At 43.7% G+C, this 12,739-nt stretch overlaps 1 protein-coding gene across 2 annotated transcripts in view; it reads left to right on the top strand.

Moving 5' to 3' along the window:
• Positions 1 to 651: 651 nt before the first annotated feature.
• Positions 652 to 12,739, top strand: part of TIPARP (TCDD inducible poly(ADP-ribose) polymerase) — a 33,666-nt gene continuing 21,578 nt past the window's right edge. The window contains exons 1-2 of one of the 2 annotated variants that reach the window (XM_010717021.3): positions 652 to 777; positions 3,659 to 3,731. The gene's annotated coding sequence lies outside the window, so the exon portion shown is untranslated. Of the gene's footprint in view, positions 778 to 3,658; positions 3,732 to 12,529; positions 12,632 to 12,739 lie in introns of those variants that run through there. The other variant, XM_010717022.3, reaches the window with a different exon arrangement.

Raw genomic sequence — 12,739 nt, 5'->3', positions numbered from 1 at the left:
GGGCCTCGGGCTCGGCTGCAAGTGAGTACGGGACCCGCGTGTGGGGCTGGGCAGCTCCGGCGGGGCGGTGCGGTGCTGGCGTACGGTGACGTTGCTTTATAAAAAGCAAACAACAACAAAAAAATCCAAGTTATTTCATATCTAGTTTGTTAAAAGCCTTTGTTTTTAATTTTTCTGGAAATATCCGGCCGTTTCTCCTCCCACACGCACCGGCCTGGCAGGCAGAGTGCCCTGCAGACCCCTGGGCCTTATCCCGGCCCTGGGCACTGCTGGGCTCTGCCTCCCCGGGTTTGTATTTCTCACATGAAAACGATGAGGCGTTATTGAAGCGTCCATCTTTGTGAAGTTTAACTAAGCCACTTCTTCCAGTTTTGCACCCCCAATTGTGTGCCTTGCTAGCAAGAAAGAATAGGAGGTGCAGCACATGCTGAAGAAGTGCTAGTTGGACATGGAAGCAAGTTTATATTGTCAAAAAGTCATTGTATGTTATGACTGAAGAGAGGCTGATAAAACATGTAAGAGCAGTAGAGCGCTCTGCTGTTTGATCTTGTGATAAATGCCTGAGACCAGACCTGGATTTCATAATGCATGCAGCATATTAAACATGGTGCTGATAGAATGGTGTCACTGATGTTGTGTTGCCTACAGGCAGTGCTGGGAGCGATGCTGCTGATGGTGAGGCCGTCCTGCGTGGCATGGAAATGCACCTGCAGCAGGGATCCCCAGGCTGACAGCACAGCAGGCTGCATGGGGCTCTGAGTGCCGGCAGAAACTCCGGTGAGTGCTGTGTGAGTGCTCCAGTGCTGGGCCTGACCCCCTGCTCTATGCGTGGGCCAGTCTTGCCTTTTTATTTACCCCCTTGCTGTCGTAGAGTCGTTTGAGTTGGAAGAGACCTTTAAAGGCTGTTGGTCCAGCTTTCCCTGCAATGAATGGGGGCATCCACCAGCTCTTTCTTACAGCCTCTTTAGATACTGACAGGCTGTTCTCAGGTCTCCTGGAGCCTTCTCCTCTCCAGGCTGCACAGCCTCAGCTCTCAACCTGTCCTCGTAGCAGAGGTGTTCCATCCCTGAGATCATTTCTGTGGCCCTCCTCAGGACACACTCTAGCAGGTCAACCTCTCCTGTGCTGAGGACTCCATGTCTGGACACAGTAGTCCAGGTGAGGTCTCAGCACAGAGCAAAGTGGCAGGATCACCTTCCTGACCTGCTGGCCATGTTTCCTGTGATGGAGTCCAGGGTACAGTTGGCTTTCTGGCCTTTGAAGGGACACTGCTGGCTCATTGCCAGCTTGCCAAGTACCCCCAGGTTCTTTTTGGCAGAGCTGCACTCTATCCTTTTGTCTCCCGGCTTGTATGTGTAACAGGAGTTGCCATGATTCAGGTGTGAGACCTTGCACTTGGCTTTGTCAAGCTCTGCGAGGTTCCCCTGAGCCCATTGCTCATCCTGTTTAGGTTTCTCCAGATGGCTTTCCATCCCCCGAGGAGGAGGAACTGCCCACGGCCAGGTTTTTACCTGCTAGCTCTTGCCAGAGGAGGAACTCGCAGACAGCCCTGTGTCACGGGTCACTAAACAGCTATGTTAGGTATTCTGTTTCCTGGAGCTGTGGCCTGTGGGACTCACGAGTAGAGCATCTCCCTGTAGCTGCAGCTGGCCAGCACGTAGAGCTCTGTGTGGGCACTGTCTTTAGTCATTGTTCCTCTTAGGTGCTTTGAATGCTGTTGAACAGTTGGTGATTGGGTGATTGCTCTTACATCTGATAAGATCATAATATTATTTCAGCTGTATCTCTTTAATTTATATGTATTTCTGTGGCTAAGAATGGAAAAAATATGAAATGCATTTAAAAATAATGAAGAGGAATTCAGACTTCTAATGAAATAATTTTCTCTGTGGAATTTATATGGGTCATCAGAGATATTTTAGTGGATTGTTGCTTCAAAGTCTTTAAGCATTTAAATCTGCATGTATATATTTAACTGGACTTGCAAACGTGCCTGATTTTCATGGATTTCTTTATTTTGGATGAGTGGTGTATGGTTGTTGAGTCACAGCCTGAACCACTGATGGAGCACCTGCGGAAAGGACCCCGTGAGCCCTGGGAGCTCAGGTGAAGGCAATTCAGTGGTGTGACCAGAAGGGGTGGAGCCTGGCTGCACCTCTCTTAGACCCCATTTAAGGGCTGACTGCCACTGGGGAAGGATCTCTTTGTGGAGATCCCTCCTTGGTGAAGCTTTCCTCTGTAACCCTTGAATCTTCTGATACGGGTGAGCAATCTTCTTCCCTTCCTTTGTAGCACCTTTTTATGGTGCTGGTCCTTCTATCCTCTCGCCTTTGTTGTAACACCTTTCCCATGGTATTGATCTGTCCAATTGCTACATGAATCTGTTACATGAAATAAGTGACTGCCTTATTTTTTTGGTAACCCTTTTATTGTCTGTGTTTTGAGTGTCCTGGGTCTTTAGGAGTGGAGTTCAATCTTGTTTACTTTGTAAAAGGGTTGGAAGCTAAATATATACTAGGTAGCACCACTATTTGATAGTGTTACAAGTTACAAGAATTTTCTTATTAAAGTACCTTTGTTAGGATTGCTTAAAGTAGTTGGAAACCATAGGAAAGACAAAGTGCGAGATTGTTTTAAGGCTCCAGTTCGTTGCCTGTGTTCTTGCACAGTTTTCTCTTTCACTCATCTGCGTAAATTTGTGTTGTGGTGGAATGTAATTAAGTCTTTTTGTTCTAAGATTGGGTTTACGTGGGAAGGATGCAATCATCTTGGAACAAAGTTTGCCAGATGATCATCTGTCTCTCCATTAAGATGAAGTATGGCATTGTTTTGAGCAGTAGAATGCTGGAAGGTTTTCTTGAAGAAATAAATGAGCTTTTTTTTTTTTTTAAAGCCTTGGCACTGGCAGGCTGCAGCTTTGGGCAGAACGCTGCGTCCCATGAAACTGTCACTGAAGCTTTGTATTCAATCTGAGTATGTCATGCTTGCCTCCCCAAAAATAAATTGGTATGCAGATTTCTGTTAAAACAACTCGGTTTTTAAGTGCCTGAATCTGCTTTGTGCTTACTGCATTTTATCTGAACCCTCATTCAGAAGCCATTGGGCTCATAAGACTTCACACCAGAGGAACAATGGCTTCTTGACCCAGGAGAAATCCTCTTCTTATATTAATTCTGTGAACTCTTTAATTTACGTTTCTTACCAAATTTCATAATGAAACAGAAATAGTGATAAGTATTGTGGAAATACAAGATTTATCTTTACTTTTCTCATGGTTTCTCTTAAGCCTCATGGTTCTCGTGGTTTCTCTGAGCTGGACCAAGCTGTCAGCTTGAAATGAGTGCAGTGGCATTTCCCAGCAGGATTTGTTCTGCCTATTTTGCTTCTACTGATCTGTGCAAAGTATAGACTCAAAAACACGTTTGTGTCAGACTGGAAAGCAGACTCCTCAAGGCAGGTGATAAATAGTAAATAAGGCTGCTCTTCGCAAGGTTCTATTGGTCATTGTGCATTTAAAAAAGCATGTATTTATTAGATTCTGATAGTGTGCTTGCTTAGGTAGCATGAAGAGAAAGGCATGAGACAGCAGCATTAATGAATCCATGATGTATTTTTAGGTTTTTTTCTCTGTTGATGAATTTGTCATCTCTTCCTTTAGGTGCCAAAATCATAAGAGAACCCTGAAGGTGCAGAAGGGGAAATTCCTGTGAGACAGCACAGAACAACCTGAGGTGGGTAAAGAGCAGAGCCAGAAAGCTTTTGCTGGAGCCCTTTCCGTCACTACAGCAGTGCTAGAAATAGATGTCCTGGGGCTGAAGGGTTGTAAGGTCCTTGTAGAAGTCTTTCTTGTCAGTAGGAAACTCAGCTACTGTGAAGTGGTGTTGTTCTGGCCAAAGCTCAGTGCCTGAATACCTAGGATGTCATCGTTGTCTGGGCTGATAGCAGAGGTCGTTTAGCTGTTCTTCCATATCCAGTGCCCTCTGTCTTAGGGCCTGTCTGTATCTAAGGGAAATGAAAGCAATGTTCTCAATGTGTTGCTTAAATTGTTGTTGTTAAATTGTTTTACAAGGGGGAATAATTCTGCATTCCATCAGATTTGTTCATTACAGAATCTTGTGTCAGAGATCTTTTGAACTGTGTGTGCTGTGTTCTTCATGTGGTGTGAAGTGACCTTTCTGTCAAATTCTGGCCGTGGTTTTCCAGCTGTGCCTACCTAAACCCTTGGGAACACACAAATTCTGCAAGTAGCAGATTATTGTAAATAATAGTTCTCAAGCTTATGGAAAATTCTGTATTACTTTGAGTGATGGTTCTTTCTTGGCATAGCTCTGCTGAAAAGAGGCTTTTGCAGCTTGATGCATTATGCAGTCCTAATCTAATTCAAAGGCTCTCAATAACTGTGTTTTTTTTTTTTAGGTAACAAAACCTGTGGAAAAAATTCCCTTGAGATTAATACATAATGTATGAACAGACCAAGTAGGACCAGTTTTGCTGTCTTCCAGTGTTACTACTAGGACATTCCAGTATTTATGGTTCAGTGAATTGCTCTGTTGTTAGTTGCCATGGCAGCTGACAACCTGTGTAATAGAAGAACTCTGAAAACCCTTCAGACAAAGGCATGTCTCTTTCTGGATACTGACTGCTCTCACATCCCGACAATAATGGTGGTATCAAAAAAGAGATACTGGCAATAATCTTCTCTGAGAGCTACAAAGTAGTGCTTGTGGCTAAAATACATGTCACCCTGTTGGTGATTATAGCTTGATCTCTGTGTTGTTGTACAACTTGCATTTGTAAAAGTAACAGAACACTGTGTGCTATGTGCAATTACAGTGCACACCCTAAACAAAAACCTGTAACAACAAATGTTCTCAGCAGGGACTTTGATACACCCTCTCTGTTCCTTGCTTTTATAACATGACTTTATCAGAGTAAATGTGCAGAAATACCTGATATTTTAGGGTTGGTTGTTTCAGCCACTTACAGAATGTGAGACAGAAATGTATACAGCTATCTTCTAGAAGAGTTTTATTTCTTTTATGTTGATGCTTGCACGTTTGGAGTTTTTTTGTGTTCTTTTTAAAGCACGAGTGATGCATGTTGTTACGTTTGGGGAGGGGGTCTGTCTTCCTCAAATTAAGAGCCCTTCTTTGCAGTATATGGACTAAAAGGTCTGTGACAGCTTGCAGCTTTTATTGCACTTCTCAGTAGTGTATTCTCCTCATTCTGGCTAGAAGAAATCTGAACCGATTTCTTTCTGTGCTTCTTTCTGTCTCAGTGCTTGTTAATTGGTAACTAAATTAAACGTGTGATGAGAACTGAGCAGTTCTGCTGTCTGTGTGGTACAGGTGGATGAGAAGCATTTTTGTTCTGTGCTATTGTCTTTTTTTTTTTTTTAAATTCTTTTTGTAGAATTAGAGGTTTACAACTGAACCTCTAACTTGGCTGTATTACTTTTCAGGCAGATCAGTTCCAGGGTGTGGTTCAGAGCACAGCCCCCAAACCAGCACAGCTGCTGCATAGCTGGAGGGGCAGTCTTGAACTTGCAGCTCATAACGTGCAGAATTTCTGTGGCCCTTCTGTAACTGAAGGGAGCTCAGTGTAGCACTGACCCATTTTTGGTGTCTTGAAATGATCTCATCTGTTCTAGTTTCTTCCTTTAAATGTTTTTCAAGCTTTGGTTGGTAGACTTTTCTGCATGTAGAGCAGATGAATGAAATAATGTCTGTAAGTAGGTTCTTAGGGGGGCCTGCTTAGTCAACATTTTTCTCAGATACTTCATGGAACTGCCACCTTGGAAAAGCGATATTGAATGCAGTATTTGACAAATAACTAAGTTATACAGGTAAAAATTAACCTAATATTCAGGATTTAGGGCATCTATTTCTCTAACATCATGATCTGTTTTCCATGTTGCTGTGAGAGCAGGAGGTATGTCCTGCACATAATCCAAGTGAAAGCTTTTTGAAAGCAGGAAATACAAAACCATGGTATCTTACTTAATCCTTTAGCATATCCTGAACTTGTATTCTGAGTGAGCACAAAATCCCCTGTTTTGGTTGCTCTGGAGGCTGTGCAGCTTGATACGTGAGTGTGCTCCAGCCAAATGTGAGCCTAGCATGGGCAGTCACTCGCTGTGCACTGGGATGTGTAACTTTCACTGAGAAGGACTCTTCCAGACATGCAGCTGTGGGAGTGTCACTGCACATGGAGGTGCTGGAGGCTTTTGTATGGATGGTGGAATTGCAGGACAAAATTAAGCCTGTGAGCTGTGTTGTTAATACTTTGGCACTAGAGCTGCACTAGGGGAGGCTGAGAAAGTTGCAGGAATGAGCCTTTAATAGAGGCAGACCTACCAAACTGTGCTTCATGTGTGGAAGGCAACTGGCATGCCTTAGGAGAGCAAAATGAGTGAAAGGTGTGACTGAGGCAGTGGAGCACTGGCCCAGGGCCCAGATTTGTTGCAGGCTACATAGCAACATCTGTAACCATCCCTTTAGTTGCTGCCTCTGTGTATTTTGTATGAAGGGTGCTAGGCGACCAGCCACTTAAATATGGGGTGGACATCTTGTGTCTCTAACTGCATGCGGACTGCAAGCAGTCAGATGTATTCCCCACGTAAGGAACGTATTGGGTGATCTGCAGTGGGGATTTGCTGGTCTAGTTCAGCACTCTGAATCCCAGTTAGTAGGAGGAAGTTGGCCAGGTGGGATTTCTGGATCTTAAATGTGTGTCAAACACCCACTGCTGCTTCATCCTTCAGCAGCATAGGAGGGTCTCGTGGTGGTTGGTGTCACTTCCCTCCTGTGAGTTATCTCTGGGATTTCCCATTGTGGATCTTAGCCGTGGGGAATCTTAGCCTATGAAGAATAGCCACAAGAGCTGGTCACCCACGTGCTGATGGCTCCTAAAGCACTCATGCTTGGATGTGTGAATAAAAGGGGATATTTATGTCGACTCCACTGCAGGATGGTTATTTGCAGTTGCATATAGCTCACAGTAGCCTCGTGCATCTCAAACTCATCACAGTAATACCCACTGCACTGTAATGGTCTGTACAAAATGGTCTGTCTGGTTTTGCCAGATGTAAGATAATGTTTGTGTTGCTGCTTTCCAGGTGTGCCTTTACAATTTGCTGAGCTTTTGGTTGAAGAATGGCTACTATTGATGTGCAGATAGTAAGCTGCCTACATATTTCTGTGGAAGTAGCTTTAATTTTGGAAGCGTTGAAATGTTAACTGACCAACACTGGATTATAAGGGAGCATTTCTATTTTCCTTAGTTTGAATTGGAGTCAGCCTAGCGAAGAAACAAAGCCCTGCCTCCCGCACCTGTATGTGGGATGACTGTACTAATCCACGAGACTTCCACAAGAGGGTGCACCTCTTCAACCGTGTATAGAAGCCCAATGAGAGTGTCCCCATTGCATACATTTTCTGTCATTTTACGTATTTATTCATGTATCTAAATCAGCTTCAGAATTGGATGCTTTCTCCAGTTGAATGTCCCAGTTTGTCTCCCCAGTCTGTAACATGAACCTTTTTCTTTGTGGGTAAGCAAGTCAGGAAGTTTAACTAGGCACTAAGGGCACATTTCCAAGGAGTGCTGTTTATGCTCATGAAAAGCTGTCTTTAGGTTCCAGTTGCAAAATGCTATTTATATCCTTGTTTTCTTTTCAGCATACTCAAAAGTGTTGCATGTCATTAATTCAGGGACAGTTTCCTACAGATGTTCAATACGTGCCATTCAACAACAAGGGCTGTTGTCTAAGTTTTGAAGCATCATTAATTTGCTTTTTCAAACTGGTACGGCTTCAGGTAATAGAGCTGCAGAAAAAAGCCTCCATCAAGAAGAACAACTTCATGGGAGACTCTTGACTTGAGTGCAGCTGATAGCTGTTTCTATTTTGTGCTAAAATTATTTGTTGTTTTGTAGTGTAGACAGGAACTCTTAACAAAACTTACACTTAAGATGTACTAAAAATACAAAAACGTTTTGCTGGATGTGTTGGCCAAAGTGCTGTGTCCCTTCCTTTGAGACTGCAGTACTGAGATAAGATATCTCTTCAGAAATGATTAACTGAAAGACACTTACCAGGAAAATAACCCATTTTTTTCTTGAATTGCACAGTCGAAGTGTATGAGTCATCCCTTGTCGAGATAATTTTATCTGATGGTCAGCAGAAGAAATGAAAGTATGGTGATGCACACATGTGCTTTACAGGATTATCTTCCACTGTGAAAAGCTGGTTCTACCAAACTTGCAGCCTCTATTAAGTAAGAGAAACAGAATGGTGTGTTTTTAAAAACTTCTAATTTCCAGTACAAGTTACTAAAATAAAGTGAATTTCAGTCAAATACATATATGTATATATTTATTATTGCTATCTGCAAATATGAAAGTCGGGCCTAGATGCAAAATATGTCATTTACTGATAGTAATGAATGTGAACTACTGTGGTGAGTCAATGCCCTGGCACCTCTGAGCAAAGTTGGGTCCCAGCTGCTGCTCTGGGCTGCGGGATGAAGCATCTGCTGCTCCCAGAAGGTTCTCCATCTGATGTAGAGCAATGCATGTATCAACCCGGCCAACCTTTGGTCATTGCTGAGCATTTCTAGCAGAGAAAGGCTTTAATTAATAGGGCGTTTCATCTCAACGCGTTTGGAGTTTGCAGTCAATTTCTCTCCCTGTTTTGGTGAGATGCAGCCACTAGGTGTCACTCCAACAAAGGCCACTGGAATTAACAGGGTCAATAGAAATGTACTCAAAGTAAAGATGCCTTGTTTGTACAACTTGTAAGAAAGGAAAAAGGCATCTGCTTCTCATAGCCTGAGTCTGTTGGCAGAGAATGTGTGATGAAAAATGGACTATTGCACAGTTCCTGCAAAAAAGAAGAGTCCACACATCTCAATAATGGAAAACTGATCACAAATTTCCTTTTTTTCTTCTGTTAACTTAAAAAATATATATGATGATAATAATTTGTATCACTGACATTTCTTTTTCCTTGGTATTTGAATAACCTGACTTACTGGCACACGTCTGTGATAGAACAAGGATAGGCTTGAGATTTAGTTTGAAGGCAGTTAGCAGATTTCCTCGAGTGCTAGTATGGAAAGGAACTGTTTATGTGGGTATTTTTTAGCCATTGCAATAAAAATTAGCTATACAGTTGAATTAAGTTTCGTACTGATTTTCGTATAATGTACATCTTTCACTCTGTGCCATTAAACATTAATAGACTGGTATCAATTTAGCTGTATAAAGGCAGAAATCTACTCTTTCTACTAACATAAAGGTATGCTAACTGTAGTCGATTTTGTATGCTAAAATACTAATGATTTGGTAGTTTAAGGACAGTTCTTTATCCTTTTTCTTATTTTCAACACTTGTACATGCTGCTGCATAGCAAAGAAAGGAGTGTATACATTGTTATGCTTGCTTGGACATTAGAGTGCTGAATGGCTGATCCAGTATGTCAGGTGCTTCAGTATGAGACAAGGAACCTGTGTCCTTCCCATTGTCAGTAACTTGTTGCTTAACTTGGCTGTGATTCATTCTGTATTTTTGCTTAGCTGTTAGAGCAGATAATTATTCTGTAATATTAATGAAAAAGCCCGGAACAACAGATTTCAGTATTTTATTGATTAGTACATACTGACTTCTTTAGCTGTAAGTAGTGGAAAATCTAGTGTTGTAAACCATTTTTAGTGTAGAAATTCACAGTGGTTGGTTATGTAGGAGATAAGATAGAGAGGTTGTTGGAGGAAACTCGGGTACTTCTGAAGTCAACCTGATTCTTTTCTCGATTTGTTGTGTAAAGCAGAGTGGATTGCTTGTGTAGTGCACATGCAGATTACACTGGGGATGGTATTGCTGAGCATCTTGCTCAGAAGACTTGTTTCTTAATGCCTTGAAATTCATGAAGGCCACCTAAGCACAGTATCGTAAGTAATCTTAAAATAAGGTAACTTCCAGGCAACTCACCTTTCTGTAAACTTGAATTTCAGTCTTGAGAATTTTGTGAGTAGCAGAGATCTCAGCACAATAGCAGTGGTTTTGTGAGTACTGAGTTATCATGCTATCAGTGAAAAGAGATCTTGCAGCACTGACTGTTTTGCACGATGACCTCGATTCACCTTTTCTGGAACCGGCTGCCTTACTTTCCGAAAGGCTGTGCTGGGGACTGCAGAAAGGTGTGTGCCCCATAGCACCACATAACTACTTCTCTTTCCAGTAGTTTCAGTGATCACCTGCACCACAGTGGAAAAAACAAGAGTGTAAATGTGTTGGAGACTTTTTGGACAGATGACTGAATTAGATATCTACTTTAGGCAGGGAAAAAACTTTACATTTTGCATTCAATTTTTTGCGGGTTATAAAGCACCAGGAGGAAAAAATTGTAAAATATGTTGCACTATACGTTGGTTTTGCTCCCACCTTTTTTTTTTTTACCATTGCTTCAAAAACTTTTAATTTCCTATGAAAAGCTATTTGAAGAGTCATAGAATCATAGAGTGACCTGGGTTGAAAAGGACCACAATGATCATCTAGTTCCAACCCCCCTGCCAAGTGCAGGGCTGCCAACCACCAGACCAGGCTGCCCAGAGCCACATGCAGTTGTATCTCAGCAGTTCTTCCATACTACATACCTTCACTCTGTTAGAGCAGCCTAACCGAGGTCATGAACGGCCGGTTTGTGAGGTGGAGGCATCTGAGGTCATGTGGAATACAGCGAGTGGTGAGGGCTCAGGCTTGGACTGCTGGGCCTCTCTAACGACTGGGTTATGTGGGAGCCCTTGTCGATTTGAAGCAGTGGGATATGCCTCTCCTAAACTTGCTGCCATGGAGGGAAATTGTGGAAGACAGAACAGAGAATATAACAGCTTTCTTCTTTGCTGCTTTATCTGGCAGAAATACACTGAGCTAAAACTTAAAGAGCTTATGGCAGTGCCTATTCCTCCCCATTCTGCTCTTGTACTTTAAAATGCACAAAGCAACTGAGTAAGTGAGGTGTCCTTGGGATGTGTGGCTCCTGAGGAGCTGAGAAGGTACAGCAATTCTGTGGACCTTGTTCTGCAGCATCCTTCATTTCCATCAACGTGTGCTGACTTCACATTAAGCATGAGAAATGGGCAATTGATACAAGGCAGTATGGTTTTATGAAGTTAAATATGTCCATTCTGCAAGGACTCGGGTTGAAAAGGAGGCCTTGTTGTTTTTTTTCAGTGGGCTGAAAGCCACTTTGTGAACCTTTAAGTGAAGGCATTTTGCTTCTTTTCTCAGCAAATAGGTGATGTGAGCCTGCTGACAGCTACGTTATCTGCAAATCACAGTTGTAAATGACTGCATTCACTTCAGTGCACCCTGCCATTCGGAAGAAATAATGAAAGCTCTTGCTTAAAATTTAAACATGTATTTAAAAATGAGGTCACGCTTTCCTGGTGGCCATGGTTGCTTGCTTTATGCATTTGGGTGGGATAGCCTCAGAAACAGCTTCGTGATCTGCTGCCGTGCCGTGATCTGTTTCCTTTAATTATACATTTGCATAGAGAAAGATTGCAGCCTCCTCCTGTCTCGGTGCCATCCTCCCGCCCTCCGCAGTGGGAGTTGTGCGTATCGTGGCGTGTTGTTCAGCCGGGTGCGTTATTTATATCTCATGCATGAAATCAGCCATTCCAAACAGATAATTTCTGCCCCTGTAATAGAAAACAAGAAGAAAGCGTGCATCCAGTTCTCTCTCACAGGGTGAGGGTATGACGCATTGCCAGTCACTGTGCTTACTAAACTCTCGCTGTGCCTGCCTGATGTTTCAGGCTCTCGGGGCTCAATTAGGGCTGAAAACTTGTTTTCAGCTCCTGTAGGTACAGATGCCTGCTTTCCTTGGCCTCTGTTGTGTCACTCTGTAAGCAGTCGGCTCTGACTGCGTGGAGCTGAGTGCTGTAATTTCTCTGTAGCGCTGGCGCATTATAAATGCATCTGTGCAGCATTTTCCAAATGCACTTAATTCCCGATGTCACCTTGTGAGCTGACAGCTTCTTTCCAGGTGCCTGTGTTCTTTGGATACCTAATGCTATAAAGTTGCTGAGGGGGAGTGGAAGCCTGGCTTTATTGAAGAGGACAGCACCGCAGCAAACACTGTGATAGGCGTTCCATTGCCATCCATTTGAGCGTCATTTAGCCTTCTTTCCCCCGCTGTAGGTAGCTCCGTGTGGTCAGGTCAGTGGTGCTGAGGAGCTGTGTGAGCATGGGGCACGTCCTGCTGCCATGTAGCAAGCAGCACGGCTGCCTCAGCCTGCAGCACCCACACAGCTGGGCTGCCCCGTGCGCTCACACACGCACAGCCGCCTGCCGGAAGATGACAGCATGCTGCTGGCTTTTGGACAAAGGAAAGTTAGCTATGCTCGTAACGCCTTCCATCTCTACGCTATGCTGTGTAAATAGACAGGAACTCGTTCCAGTTCATTACGGTCGCTTTTGCAGCACGTCCCTTGAGGCGGTGGGTGGGCCGGGCCCGGGTGCTGCAGCTCCGTGCTGGAGCGGTGCAGTTACGCTCGGGATGGGGGTGTAGCGCACATCATCTCCCGGTCACGAAGGAGCGCTCTTAGAGCAGCCCAAACTGGGAAGTTCGGTAAGGTCGGGAGCTCCGGTTTTGTTGCTGGTTTTAGCGCGGGCTGTTTGTTCCGAGGCGGTAACGGGGGGGCTGGCAGTTCCCCGGCCGGTAGTTCTGTTCCGGAGC

Source organism: Meleagris gallopavo, chromosome 11 (genome assembly GCF_000146605.3).
Source record: "Meleagris gallopavo isolate NT-WF06-2002-E0010 breed Aviagen turkey brand Nicholas breeding stock chromosome 11, Turkey_5.1, whole genome shotgun sequence".
Taxonomy (NCBI): Eukaryota; Metazoa; Chordata; class Aves; order Galliformes; family Phasianidae; genus Meleagris; species Meleagris gallopavo.
The sequence above is the reverse complement of the archived record's forward strand: the minus strand, read 5'-3'. Positions and strand labels throughout refer to the sequence as shown.